Genomic DNA, 16,317 nt, shown 5'->3' on the forward strand with positions numbered 1-16,317 from the left:
ATTTCATATGCAACAATACATATTAGAGGTCATAGAAGTTCGCATACAACCGATGACTTCTAGTGTAAAATCTTTTTATCTAAGCGTTACGCAACTATCAATCTATGAACATTGATTCAGCTAGTTCGACGTGCCACTAAGACCATTCGTTTGTCGTCTCAATGTAATGAATGTCTTCTGTAGTGGTGGTCGTTACGTACGCGGAGTCCCCCTCGACCACGTCATCAACGTCGTCGCAATCTGTCATTTCTCTGTTTATCAAATTGTGGAGCAAGCAACATGCTAGTATGGTGCGACACTGGACTTGCAGGGAATAGGACGACTTCCCACGAAGTATTACCCAATGACCCTTAAGAACACCGAAGACGCGCTCAATGACATTCCTTGTCGAAGAGTGCTTCATGTTGAAGTACTCCTTTGATGGAAAAAACAACAAAAGACATGCTGCAGCAGAAGAAACAGATCATGCTTTACTCTATATGCATCTAAACGATTTAGAAGCTAACATGCACATGCTATGCGATGGTCCTAAGTTTGGTAAACGAAGAACTTACCTTTTATAGTTCTGGGCTTCTTCTTTGAATTCTTTTTCTTCTCTGCTTGAAAATCACGAACAAGGACAATCACCAAGTTGACCTACTATGCTCAGGACCAAGAATAGAGTTGTGGGACTCGGTTTGTGAAGTAAAACTTTAAGAGAGAAGGGGTGGTGTATCGTTTAGGTGTTTTTTCAGAAGCACGTCATCATTTCTCATTCTGTAATGAGAAATGTTTTATATGAAATCTCCATGCAAGCTACATGCAAATTATTTCATATAAGTTCAACACCTCATTAATCCATTAATTATCAATGGAATTAGTGGCTTAAAATTTACAATAATTTGCCACATTTCCCATTAACCATTAATTAATAGAATAATTAGTCAAAGGGGCATTTTGGTCATTTAACCAATTAAGTCAAAGTCAAACTTTGACTTTTCTTAGTCAAAAGTCAACTTTTTGACTTTTTACTAATTATCCCGTCTTGACTAATTCTAACCTCCCGAATATGAATCCGCATTCATTTTTCTAAAATTTAAATCATATTTGAATATAAACCCGGTCAAAGTTTTGTTTCTCAAAGTTAAAAGTCAACAAGTTGACTTTCACAACTTTGACCGTTTCAAAACTTTTCAAGCTTTTAAATAAGAATCTATATTCATATTTATTTAAATCATATTTAAACAAGAAGTTTAAAGTTTATTTCTACCGACTTATATCTTATATATTTGTCGGTTTCTCTCTTTTATCTTAATTCGAACAATTCGAGTTACTTCAACATTCTTGTTCTTAGTTGAATCCATATGAGCTAGTAGGGGAACCTAATGGACCTATAGATCACGGGCTCCAACAATCCAAGATTAACTTGCTAAACTATTTTAGACCAAGCTTAATCAACATTCGTTAACTAAAGAGTCATTCCACTAAAGACTCTTAGTTGCACTCCCCTCACTATAGATATATTTCTGTCCACCTGATATAACCATAATGGGTAAGTCGATCATTCACAAGTTGTTCGTAATCTTGGCTGGGTCAAAATACCGTTTTACTCCCAAGATTACATCTTGCTACTTAAGACCCACTGATCCACTATTGAACAATTGGTTTAAGGTCTAACCTTTAAACCAGAATCCTTCTTGGGCCAATGAGAAGATGGGACCCCTTGTTCAAGACTTGGATTCAGTCCTTAAGGGAACAACCTATCTACTATCCCAGAAGTGTGTAGGAGTCAATTCCATATTGCACCCTATGTCTCTAGCTATCCATTCGGTCTTACTCCTGAAATGGAAGGTTTATTGGGCCACTCCTGAAATGGAAGGCTTATTGGGCCAGCGATGTTGAGTTGCCCTCACCTATGCAGATCTAAGGATACTACCGAATGAACAGAAGTTCATAGTTAGTTTAGGATTAAGATCAAGTTAACTAGGTCATCATAAATGAAATAGTCAGTTTATAGTTTACGATATTATAACTAAAAGTGACTATTTCGTGGTTTCTGTCTTATGTAAACCATTTACATAGGACGCCCCCACTCCCATGTCTCTACATGAACGATTTAGGATTACATCGTTTGTACTAATTACGGAGCGGGCCGCTTCCATAGTGTTTTTTCAGAATAAGTCGCCCAACCTTATTCATACACTATAGACTATTTGGGCTATTAACTTAAACTTAATCTATGTTTATGTCTCTACATAAAGTTCAAGTGTATCTGACAAACTCATTAAAATAGCCTCGGGACTTAAATTTATTGGTTTTAAGATTATAACATTCAATAATAAAATTTATTGAATGAAATAACAAAGTACAAGTTTTAAGACATAAATTCCAACATCCTTTGCATTTGTTGACGCATTTCCAGCACCACGCCACTCTTGCAAGTGATACCGCTAGCCTCTGTAAGGGGGGAGAAATCCCTCGGCATTTGGATAACCCGGATCGCACAGATATTAATATCCTATTATTAAAACAATTCGTTTATGAGCTTTAAATATATAAGTAGAAATCGACGTAGATTTATTATAAATAAGAAACACCATTTGGCACTTGTAGTCTATTTTCTTGTGCAAGGCATCCCTTAGAATCTGCGAGTCTGTCGCGGATCCTTCCCAACCGACGAGGACGTAAACGAAATCCCCTTTCGTGTCGCACACGCCCAGTACGTTTGTGGCAATTTCTCCCTTACGCGTTCTCAATGTAGGCTGATCTATTGCGAGGACATTGACATTTATGTACGTCCCGTCTAACGTGACAAGGCAATTCTACAGGTTTAAATAAACACGCTGAAATAAGTGCCACGTACGTAAAGGTTAAATAAAGTGAACTTGTACCATGCCCACCTCAAAACACTTCCAACGTTGATAATTGCAATTTTTTGTTATCGGAACAGGTTTCTTTGTCAACTCCTCGTATAGTCGAACCACAGCCAACAATACGAGGTTAAAATGTCAAGATACTGTCTCACCGGACCGTATAAATTCCCGTTGAATGACGCGGTTCTTCATGTCATGGGCAAGGACGTGCAAGAGCATTGCTACCATTTCCTCCATATCGACAATCTCGGTCGACGAATGACCAACTACATTTCGAAGTAAATGGCATAGAATTGCGAATGTTCACTTGCCCATCCATGTGCTCTGCCGACACACAAGATCTGACTCGTATATCAAGTGAAAGTACGCAAGCTACCTAATTCTATGGTGTGTATCGGAAGGTGCATGTGGGAGACGCTTATTGTCGTTCATTAGTAGCTCCAACATTAGTAACATCTAACGTTGGGACAGCGTGAACGCTGTTAGGACTCCAAGAAGTGTTTGTTGATCTATTACAAAGTACGTAAAGTTTCCTAAAGAACATGTACTAAGTGAATTAGTAGAATATGGATATCCATTGTGCAAAAATACTCATATGAAAGCTTCTTATGCACTTACTAAAACCTTAAACTTAGTAATTTGTTAAAAAACCCGTATTTACTATGGGATACATGTCATGTATGAAATAATAAAAATAATTTGATTAAAAGCTTATCTACAAATGGTTATGAATTTTATTGAAAGTTTATCCAATTACAAAATTGTTTGGAATATATGCAAAAATTTTCATTTTACTTCGTTTGTGTAACATAAAACAAAAAACATGAAATTGTAAGTACAATTTAACGTGTGATAGATATTATAAAAATAGTAAGTGAGAGAAGTACATACTCGTGAAAATAGTATTTTAAAAATATTATGTTTGAATATTGTATGTGTCATAGTGAATACAAATTTCAATTTCTTAAACACATTTTTTTGAAATTGTAAGTGCAATGTATTCAATGACATATACTTAATTTAGTGACTATCCAAACTTATGATCATATTTAAAGAACACTACTAATTGTGAAGTTAAAAAATTATTTGTATTACTTAGAATAATTGTTAAAAAATTTATAATTTTTTTCTGTAACACAAATTATGAAGTTATCAATCCTATATCAATGAATGAAAATCCCGTGTTAACCTATTCTTCTTATGATATGGTAGTACAATAGTTTTTATATTTTTTAAAATAGGAGTTATTGTGAATTAATTGGATAGTTATAGTAATGGAAATGAAGACATTGATATGGTCATTTTTTGAAAAAAATGTGTTGCACATGAAAGTTTAAAATAAACATAAATTTAAAACATACAATGAAAGAAAAATAATAGTAATTCATTATATAAATGAAATGTCCATCAAAATAATTTATAACAAAACAAATACTGTGTAGTCTGTAAAAAGGCCTTAACTACATAATTTAGATTGTAATTAAATAAACAAATACATCATGCAACTTTAATGTACATATGACTAAGCCATAATACCTCTTATAAGGGTGGGATGACCGCACTAGAAGAAATTTGGTCTTTAATGTCGGGTGGAAAAAATGAAAAATAATCTTTAATGTCGGTTTTCAAAAGGCGGATGTTTAATGTCGGTTTTAAACCGACATTAAAGATTTATCTTTAATGTCGGTTTAAAACCGACATTAAACATCATGTTTTTTAGAACCGACATTAAAGGTCTTTTTTATTTTATTTTTTATTTTTTTAATTTTGTAAGAAGTTGAATTTTTCTCTCTCTTACTTTACTCTTTTCTCCTTTCTTCTCTACCAAACCCTACATTTTACTCTTTTCTCCTTTCTTCTCTACCAAACCCTACGAAAGAAAGGTTTTCTCTCAACATTTCTTCCCTTTCTTCCTTTCTCAATCTCATCACTTTCTCCCATCTCTTCTCTGATCAGTCGCCAACGCGCGTGAACTCGCTGTCGTGCTATCATCGTAGGCAGCTTCTTCCATTGCCGCATCATGCTCGTGCCTCACGTGGAACACTCACCCTCCTCACCACAGACACGTTACCGGCTCAGGATGTCTGTTGTTGAGCAATTTCGGTTGCAATATCCCGGCACCAGAGGCTCATCTAGCAAGTCAGTTTTTAGCGAAATGGTTCGAGGCACGTGGGGGGTCGCTCGGGAATGGGCTTAGGCTGTGTTTGCACGTGGGATGTGGACGTTCGGAGACGAGACGACATGAGTTCCGTCGGTGTTCCGTTTGTGGTGCCGTTCTTTCAGCATTTCGGAGCTTCTGGAACTAGAGCAGGTTTGCTTGAACATCTTTTTAGATGAATAATTTCGATTTTATTAATGGTTGAATTTCATGTTTGTGTAAAAGTTGAAAATCTTTTTAGATGAATAATTTCAATTTTATTAATGGTTGAATTTCATGTTTGTGTAAAAGTTGAAGCGATTAGTTTGTGATTTAATTTAGGGCTTTGTACGTAGTTAGAACCGATATTTTGATAATTTTTAGATTCTAGTTGTATTTCTTCTTGTTTTATTGAACTTGTTTTCATGTTATCAGGTTCTGGAGGATATTCGTATTTGTATGAACCTATATGGTGGGCCGGGATGATAAGTAGTAAGTTTCTTCTTCATTCATTTCGTTGCTTATTCATATTGTTATCACGTTCAAACCTCGAGATGCTAAAACTAGCAGCGTTCTCAAGAAAGCATTACCATATGCACTAGCATTTGAATTTTTGTTTGATGAGTTTTCAAACTCTGCTCGTGTGTGTTTAATCTCTTTTTTTCTTCAGTTGATTCCTCTTTTGAGTGTTTCCTTTTCTGAATTCAAGTAGTTAATTAAGGTTTAAGAACTCAGAAGAATTCTTATCTATGAATATGAATACTTCAAGTTACAAGGTACAAAATGAGGGGTGGGGGTAGGGATGAGGAAGCTATCGCCACCCACCAGCCTGTTCCATGGACATGCCGTGATATATCTGATGTCTTATTTATCACTTCCAAATTCAAACACATAGCCATTGCATTTCATAGTCATAAGCAATGAAGTAAAAACATCAGTTCAGCTTTCTGTTATATTCCAGTCTATAAACTGTCTATATGTTGCATTTCCAAGTCTGTTACATTGATTATTGTTCTTGGGACTGTTTTTTTTGTTTTGGTCATGAACTTGTAGAAACTTAAGTATCTATTGAAAAGCTACAGCTTTATTCTTTTCAGGTGGAAAATTTCTGTTTTTCTCCATTAAGCTATGAGGATGAATCTTTCAAATGAAGCTGGAAAAAGGGAATTTGGTGCTCAAAACTCCTGATCCCCAACTCGAGCATTCTTGCTTGTACATCATACAGTTAGTAGCTATTTCTCCCCAACTCTGCCCCATCCCACGATTTGTTTTTCGTTTTCTGGTGGTTGTAATTTAAATATAAAACAGTAGCTTGATGTATTTAAATCACAACCATGTCAACATCATGCCAAATCAAATGGATGAAATGAAATATACTTCTTACAGGACAATGTTACACTTTATTAGATACTGAAATATCTTGTTAGTTCTTGAAAAGTTCATGTTAGAGGTAATAAATCTATTTGCATTCAGCATGTTTATATATTCAATCAGATTTCATATTTTTTTAGCAGAGAAGGATGTTTTGTGAATGAAGAGTAAGGAAATAAAAAATGGTCCAAAGTTTCCTTAAAGTTGGAAGTAATTAATGTGGCGGCTTCACAGATCTGCAGCCATAATGGGATGGTTAGGTTATGAAGTTGCATTCATTGTGGCCTTAATAAATATCATTTGCCCATGTAGTTGGGTGCTCATTTTGATATTTCTACTAGCAACTAGGTCATAACATTGTTACTTATCAATTCTACCATCTTGATGTCTTTTACAGGGAGTTATCACTAAACAAATGACTGCAATAGAAGAAAAGGTTGCAAGTGAGTACAATTAGCCAGACCCTTATCTTTGTGACAAGATCTTGAAGTTGGTTATTTGTGAAGCGTTCTAGTTTGCTATTAGTTGCAGTTTTAGTTATTTCTCTCTCAATATATTCTTTTTTTTTCTTTCTTTCTTTCTTTCCAAAGGATGATCAGTGTAATAATTAAGCTTCATAATTTCTGTGTTTGGATTCAAGTTGTATATAAATGTACACATTATTAAGATTTCATTTTGTATATGTACAAGTAAAAGATTTCATTTCTAACTATTTGGTGTCATACAAAATGGACAATAATGCAAAGATTTAATAAAAATAAATTTGAAAAAACGACATTAAAGACAGCTTTAATGTCGGTTAAAAAAAAAATTAAAACATCTTTAATGTCGGTGGAAAAACGACATTAAAGATGTATCATAAGTGACATTAAAGACATATTTAATGTCGGTTATCCACCGACATTAAAGATCAACCGACATTACAGGCCTTCAATAACACCTTCAAAGATGTCGGTTATAAACCGACATTGAAGCCCAACCGACATTAAAACCCTTTAATAACGCTCGCAAAGATGTCGATTGCCAAGTGACATTAAAGGCCTTGTTTAAAGGCCAGATTTCTTGTAGTGCCGCGACGTTCTGAAAAAAAAAAAATTAACAAGTTAGGATACAAGTAAGGCCGCAACCATGACACGTTCTTCAAATGCAACATAATGGAATAAAAATAAGAGAGAAACGAAAGGATTGCATACCTTGTATGTAGAAGCACTGACCGGATATTGAAACGTTAAAAAAACAACATTGAAAACAAAAAGTTGGATTTTAAAAAAAGATGTCAACGAGCCTCAGAGTTTAGAAATCGGTTCAATAACTTGAACCTGATTCAATCGTGGTGAAAACATCAATTAAAAGGGATAAAAACAAACAACAAAGACAAAAACATATGTAACAAAAGAAGGCAGAAAGTACGTGATAAACATGGCAGCAACATACGTAAAAAACCTGGTCATAACATACAAAAGAGAGGAAACACAAATTAGAGAAATAAGGGCAGAAACCGTGGGAAACAGAAGGAAAATAAATGAGTAGAAAAAGCATAAACATAGTGGAGAAACAAGGCACATAGGACATAAAACAATGCCCAAACATACCAAAGAGGTTAAAAGCATTTACCTAAGAAAAGTATGAAAAGGCAGAAACTATGATTAGAAAAAAGTATGAAAAAGAAAAAGTTAAGCAACTAGGGTAGAAATCGTGAGAGAAGAAGACAAAAAGTATGATGAAAAAACAATATAAAAAGGGCAGCAAAATGAAAAAGAAGGACAGCAACCGTGAGAAGTTGCAAATGCATAAACATTTGGGGAGAAACAATGCATAAACCATGAGAGAACAAGGCAGAAACTACGATGAGAAAAAAGTATGAAAATGTTAGAACCATTTACTTACGAAAGATCAATTTGGAATACAAAGGAAAGAGCCAAGCAACGAGAAATGGAAGTGGTAAATGATAAGCATAAAAAGGAGGTTTATATAGAGGATATGGGGAGTAAATATGCAAATAAATTATACAACCAAGAAAAGGATATTCTCTACAAAGCAGCCTAAAAAATAAGTCAAGGCATAGTCAAAAGTAGATGTTGGAAGCTATTATGCAGTCAAGTACACATGAAAAGATAACACACATGCTTGACGGGACAAAACAATATTGACCAAAAATGTATATATTTTCCCAAAGAGTACAATACAGATTCAAGGGCAGGATATTGATGACAATTTGGAAGCCAGGATATTCAATACAATTCAGACAAAAATAGACAACTGATATATGTGAAAAATTAATAAAAATATGATCAACCAGATTTCATCTAAACCAAATTAGTGAATGAAATTGAGTAAAAAAAAATTCAGCAATGTATCATTGATTAAGTACTCATCATCGGCTGTGTTTCAAAAAAAGAGTAATGAAACAGAAGTATACCTCCCTACCATGCTCAGGTAACACCAATTTCCGATGAAGACAAAGCGTAAAATCTGTTCTACATCAGTCCAGGGCAAGGTCAAACGACAAGTTGAATTTCGAGCGACAAGGAAGGGCTGCTTCAAGGGTAACACGCACATGCTTGTTCACATAGAACACACAAACAAAGAGAAAATGGGAAGCAGTTTGGAGGTAGCACTGGTGGAGGGCCGCCTTCAACAAACCAACTTCCGTTTTCTTTGCGAGAGAGACAGACGAGAGAGATTAAGATCGACATTGAAACCGTGTATGAAACCCCTTTGGGCAAAATTTCGCCACAGGCCTAAACCCTTCAACGAATTGACCAAAATCGAACATACAAATGAATCTAAAGAATGATAAACGAATGAAATCGAAAGCCAAAAAGATAATACAAACCTAAACCCTTCAACGAATCGACCAAAATCGAACATGCAAGTGAATCTAGAGAAGAATAAACGAAAGAAATTGGAAGCCAAAAACTTTGCCACGGGCCTAAACCCTTCAATGAATCGATGAAAATGGAACATACAAGTGAATCTAGACAAGAATAAACGAAAGAAATCGGAAGGCGAAAGTGAAGGAACAAGATTGAAACACAGTTGAAGGAAGGCGAAAACACAGGTTCAACGGAGGAGGCAACATGAGTTGAGGGGAGGCGCAACACAGATTGAAAAGGGGAGGTGCAACATTGATTGAAGGGTTTAAAACCGGTTTATAGAAACCCTAAAACTAGAGTTTTCATAAATCGTTGGCCAAACTGGGGTTAGGGTTGGGCTAACCCAAGCACACAGTACTAACCCTAACCCCAAACAGCCCCTTAATAGTTAAATTCAATCAATATTTAATAAAATTGAAATTATATCTTAAAACTGTATGTCATGCAAAATTATAATCATGTGTGATGCACTCCCAACTAATGCTTATCAAATGTATATCAAATGTCCCGCTCAAATATAACAATGAAATAAAATTCTTGAATTCTTATACCGTATATAAAAACTTAAAATATTGTTGACCCTTAAAATATAGAAAAACCAACCGCCGTATAAATCAATCCGAGAAAGTTTAACAAGCTTTTAAAATGTACAAATTATCAACCCAAATGTTTTCAACACATTTGAAAATAAAAGTAAATCTAGATTTGAAATAAATCAAGAAAGTCTCACTAACATCATTATCCAAATCTACAATAACTTGACTCTCTTTCACATGTCTCATGGAGATAATTTGCTATTCATGAAATATCCAAACATATACTTATATCCAAACATATACTTATCAAATATGTATCGGATATCAAAGATTAAAATCATACAGAGAAATCTCAACAGTTTAAAGTTATATTTGTGGAAAAAAGTTACTAGTTAAAACATCATCAATAGGCTTGAAAACTGAACTTTGGTTTCTATCACGATTACATCTAGAGAATCTTTGTTATCAACTTCTAAATATGAACAAAGCATCAAAATATCATCATTTAAAAAGAAAAAGAAAACATTGTATATGATGCTCAACAATCACAAAACTCATTATACATACATATGTCAAATCAAAGTACAAAATCTCAAACCAAACCAAAATTCTAACTCAAAATGTTAAGTTGTCTCTCCCCAAAGTATGTCAACAAATAATTTTGAAAATAGTGCATAATGATTTGGGGTTATTATTTGTAAATTTATTTTGCCCAATATTCACCTCCCTTATTTTCTTAATATTCCTTGTTACTTTATAATGAAAGTCTCTCCTAATTTAAGATCATTCCTTATCAATCTCAAAACAAGAATCAAAGTATAATAATATATCTCAAAATTCGGTTCGAAAAGACTATTCAGTCATCAATAACAACGTAAGAAAATAATCCAAATATGCTTATGTAGTCCCTAAATGAAAATACAATGAAGGTCACATTTTATTGTTCTGATCTGATGTGGGCTTTATATGACGCACCCATTTCAAGTATGAAACTGCTCATAAATTGAATGTATTATTAACAGAATTTTATACTTACACTTACTAATCTCATAAATTTGTTGAATATTAGACACAAATTTCTCAAAATGTTAATAATTTAATATCACGAATTGAGAATTTGAATAATAAAAAAATCACAAAGAAAACAAACAATATTACGTTAAGGGATAGAACCTAAATATTTTTTACTTTTTATTTAGGGTCAATGTTAATATCAAATGGGACCAAAAGAGACGAAATCGAGCGAAATTGGAGCAAAAATAAAGAAAAGAGGCAATTGCAAAAATGTCTCTAGAGAGTGAAGAGTGCTTTAATGCTATAGGTAACGTTGCAACGCTACAAGAATCATGCGTCATAGGCAAAGTGTTGCAATGCATTGTTAGTAAGCTTGCAAAGCAGCCAACATTGCAACGCTACCCAAGATTCAAATCATGTGTTTGTGTTCCCCGGGTGTGCACTGTTGTTGAAGCTAAAAGACAAGACCATCGCAACGCTGCTCTATAATATCGTGACACTACCCTAAAGAAGAACATAGTGGTTTTTCGGCATCAGTTTATGCATTAGGTGGAGTATTCACATTAGTGTCGTGACGCTAGGCCCTAAACAACAACTATAAATTAAGCTCAATTTCACTTCCAATTCATCGAATCCATCCCATCCAATTCCAAGTCTGAGAGTTTCTCTTCCCTTCCTACATTCTCTTCCCCCCTCTGTGCTACTAAAAGTGCTGAGAGATGAAAGGATTTATTTTGGAGGTCATTTAAGTTCCCAAGGTGCTAATCAAAGTGTTCTTGGAGGTTCCCAACGAAGACAAAGTCTTCAAGAGTTGTTCTTTTACAGTTCTTTCTGTTCTCTATTTTGTCATACTTGATAATTTATATGAAAATATGTATTTTAAAACAATTAGTTACAAATTGCTCTAGTTTTAGGTATTGATATATTTGCATGTGGATTTAAGATTGTAATTCGCGCTTTCATAGATATTGTTAAACTCTATGCTTTTTAGTGTTATTTTGCTTATCTCATATTGAATGGTCAGAATATATGTTACATTGAATGTTGACACCGAGAGTAATATGTTTAATTAGACTTATAACATTAAATCATTATTAAATCTTTTATAAGAGTGGTTGAGTTTTTTTCTTTTTTGAAAAGGATGTGCATTTAAAGAGAACTAACCAAAGCCACAAACCTTCTCTATAAATGTTAGAGACAACATTCGGAATACAACATGGACTTCTAACCACATCAGGGAGAATATGATCTATAAACAAAAAAACTCGCCTAATCCCCGACAAACAAAGCGCCATGTGCCAAACGATGGGCAACCCCATTTGCCGAGCACACACATCAATAAAAAGACTCCACCAGATAGACAAACCTAGTACAACCACCTCAAAATACAAAGTTCGAAAACTCAGACAAAACCAAGGACTTACCATTTACAACAACAATAAGATTTACACAATTAGATTCCACAAGCATGCTAGAAAAGGACTCGGACCCACAAAATCCAGAAGGCATCAACAAAACTCTAACCGTAGTAAGTGCCTTAAGAACCTTGATGGGCCACTTAAGCAAAACTTCCTCGCATCCATCCAGAATGAAAGATCCAACAGAATTATAGACCACCCAACCCATGCCCCCAACCTTGTCAACATCACTCCACGAGGCATCATAGTTAAACTTCTAAAGCTCAGCAGAAGGTAGCACCCACAACGTTTGACTCCCTTGGATCTTCTTTCTCCTATGCGAATGGATAACCTGACCCCCACATGTAAACTCCTCAACATGGAAGGAGAATCTATTCATCAAAACACTAAGCTCTGAGCCACAATTCCTATACTTAAGAGAGTTTCTTTAGTTCCAAACATCCAATAAAAGGATAGCATACAGCATCAACCTGATCATTAATACTCAACACTTTTATCATTGCATTCTAACAGTCCATCGGACTCCAACAATCCATGAAACCATAAAAACAGAGAATAAGGAAGGAAAAGAAGAGAGCCAAGTGCTTTTAATAAATTTCACCCCACATAACATGACTCGTTGATCCCACAAAAGACTTACAAAATAAACATAAGGGGTTAACAACAATTCCTTTCTTCCATGGTAGGCAAAAGATTAGAATTAACTTTCCACATAGTCAATTTCACCCTTGGGGGCATCCCTAAACTCTAGATGGATCTCCAGAAAGGTATTTCCTTCATAGGATCTGACCTCGAGGCACCCGATGCAAATTTCAATCTTAATGCCAGATTATAGGTTAATAAAACTAAAAAAGATCTAGTTTTTGTAGCTTAAGACTTCTTATATTGCATCATTTATTCATTAAAACTCTCACTTTTTAGGATATAATAATTTAGACGAGATAACAAGTCCAACACAAAAAGAATCACAATTTGAAGCTAAAACAAGCGAAAATGGACCAAACAAGATGTAATGGCATTTTCATCGATAAACCACAAACTAGCATCACCCCTAGGGTTGCAACGTTGAGCGCAACACTACACACTCATGAGCATCACATTGATGAGTGTTGCACACTATGAATTTCAAAACAACGGCAAATTCGTGTAAATACACGCATTTTTGTTCCCAGTCGACCTAAATGACTTATTTAAGCCTCTTGTAATGATTGTAATGATTAGATTAGCACTTCATTTTTTTGGATTTTCATTACTTTAGTCAAATTCACTTGTAAAATCCTCTCTACGTCCTACGTAAAATTCTCTCAATTTTTCTTAAAAAAAATGACAATTTTCTTTGTAGTTTACTTTTGAGCTACTTTGAAGAAGATGGTACTTTCTTAGGAAGGATAGTTCTAGCACATTTTTCTTGACAACCCATTTTTTTAATTGAGTTTTAATTTAATCTTTACTTGAAATTTCTTTCTTGCTTTTGTAATTAATTCTTGCTTGATTGAATTAGTTACGCAAGATTGTATAATTATCTTTAATTCCAACGACGCTAAGCATATCCTTTTGATTTTTAGCATGTCATTTTCTATAGATATTTCTTTAATTTCCAATTAGAATTTCAACTAATGAATCTTTCTTGAGAAAAAGACATTCCTAGCTCTTGAGAGTCACGACATAGGAGCCTAAAAACATAATACAAATTCTAAAGATTTCATTGAAATCACCAAGATGAAAATGATTTCTTTGAATTTAGTGTGAAATTTGAATTGTTTCTTGATTCATTACAATAGAATAATTAGTCTCTTGTAATTAGTTGTGTGTTGAATTGAATTGAATTGCATTATATCTTTTATTTTATGATAGAAAAATTGCTAGAACGATCCATTCTCATTTTTACAATTAATTGAGAGAACCATCATTCTTTTTGTTTTGCTAAACATCTTGTGAGAAAAATTACAAAGAAGATTTACCTGCATGATTCTTTGATTCTTGATATTCAATATCTTGAATTGTAAATCCTATCAATGAAATTCTTTGGGTTCAGCCTCTTTTTTGCTCTATATTACATTTCAATTTTCATTATTTTAAGTAGTAAGATTGGATACAAATAATATTTGATGGTTTGAAATTGTAGCTTATAAACCATATCAATTGCATATTCTTTGTTTGACACCCTTTGTATTGTTGCATGATTGTTAATATCTTTTTCTTTAAAACGACCTCTATTTCGAGCTACGTCATACGCACTCTTCACACAGAGAAGCATCCTTTGGGATCAAGTCCCCAAATGATCTCATCATCACCTCTCACGCCCCTACGAAGGACACTTATAATAGACTTTGCATCAAAAGGGAGACAAAACCATTAATAAAGTTAGAATTCCACTTTCCATCATCCTTGATAATACCCTAGACCTACATCGCTTCCAAGGACCCAAACAAACCCACCGCCAAAATAAATGTGCCATCAGACAGCTACAGGTCATGAAAATTTCTCACGCAAGCCTCGATGCCCACCTCCCATCTGTTACCCCCAAAGAAACAGCTCCGTACCCCAAACAATGCCACTCCAAACTAGATAGGGGTTGCTTCCTAAGGTATTGCTCAGAAAATTCCCATCCATGAGATATCTACCTTTCATCACCCATGCAAGAAGAAAATCAAGATTTCTAATGATTCTCTAGTTCTACTTAGCCAACATCGCTTGATTGAATAACAAAAGGTCTTTAAACCCAAGGTTGCATGCATCCTTACTAACAGACAACTTTTTCCAACTCACCTAGTGGACTTTTGATTTATTTCAAAAAAAGCCCCATCAAAACCAAGCACAAGCCATGTTTAAGTCCTCATAGATTGCTCTAGAAAGCTTGAAACAATTCGTCGTGAAAATAAGAATAACTTAAGCACTAGCTTTGATGAGAACCTCTTTGCCATTATTCGAGAAAAGCTTCTCTTTCCAACCTTGGAGAACTTTCCAAACATTCTCACGCAGCCTATTAAACATCCTAGATTTATTTTTACTATTATGGATAGGCATTCCAAGGTAAACGCTTAGAGAGTCCCCTTTCCTTACCTCAATTTCATCACTAGGCTAAGCTCTATAGCTACATTTTCTCTTACATATTTACTAAATAGACATTTCGATTTATTGAGGTTTATTTTTTGCTCCGACACTTCCTCATACACCTAGAGCATGCTACCAATATTCCTGTACTCAGCGGTTGGCATTTTACAAAAAATCAAGCTATCGACTTCAAAAAAGAGGTGATAAATAGAAGGGCAATATCTATTCAAGTGAAGACCATAGATGAGCAAAAAAGACTCAACCTTATAGAGCAACATCGACAAACCGTTTTCAAAAATTAAAAAAAGATAATGAGAGATATGATCACCTTGGCGACGACCTCTTTTTAGAGGAGAACTCACTAAAAGGTTTACCATTGATCAAGATCGAGATCAAGCAGGCAGATTCCACACATTTCATAATATTCCCCACCCACCAATTATTTGTAACGCCCTAATTTTAGAGGTGAGTTTTAATTTTTTTTTATGTTAATTATTTTGGGAATCTAAAATTTTTGGGTGTTAAATTTATTTGGTTTAAAAGAGAAAAGAAAAAAAAAAGAAAAATGGAGGGTGTAAGTTTTTTTTTATAATATAATATGATATAAAATAATATAATAATAATATAACATAAATTATATTATTATTATTATTATTTAATTTAAATATATATATATATATATATTTCAAAACCCGCGCGCCCCCCCCATGTCTTCTTATTTTTTTTCTCTCTTTCATTTCTTTTCCCGATAGCCGATGGCACCGCCCCCTTCACCCATTTCTCTTCCGTTCACACACACAACCGTCTCCGTCTCCGTCTCTATGGTAGTCGCCCCGTCTCCATCTCCGTCTCTGTGGTAGTTTTTCCGTCTCCGTTGTCGTCGGCTTCACAACATCGACGTGCAGTCACGCGGCGGCCCATCTCACATTTTTTCTCCTTCTCGCGTCGCCCGCAGGTCTGTCGGCCGCCTCTGCCATAACTGTACGTCACATTCCCTCCTCCGTACGTCACCCGACGCAGCCTAGAGGTCGCCGTGCGTCCCTCTTCGATCGTCGTCGC

This window comes from Cucumis melo, chromosome 6 (assembly GCF_025177605.1).
Source record: "Cucumis melo cultivar AY chromosome 6, USDA_Cmelo_AY_1.0, whole genome shotgun sequence".
Taxonomy (NCBI): Eukaryota; Viridiplantae; Streptophyta; class Magnoliopsida; order Cucurbitales; family Cucurbitaceae; genus Cucumis; species Cucumis melo.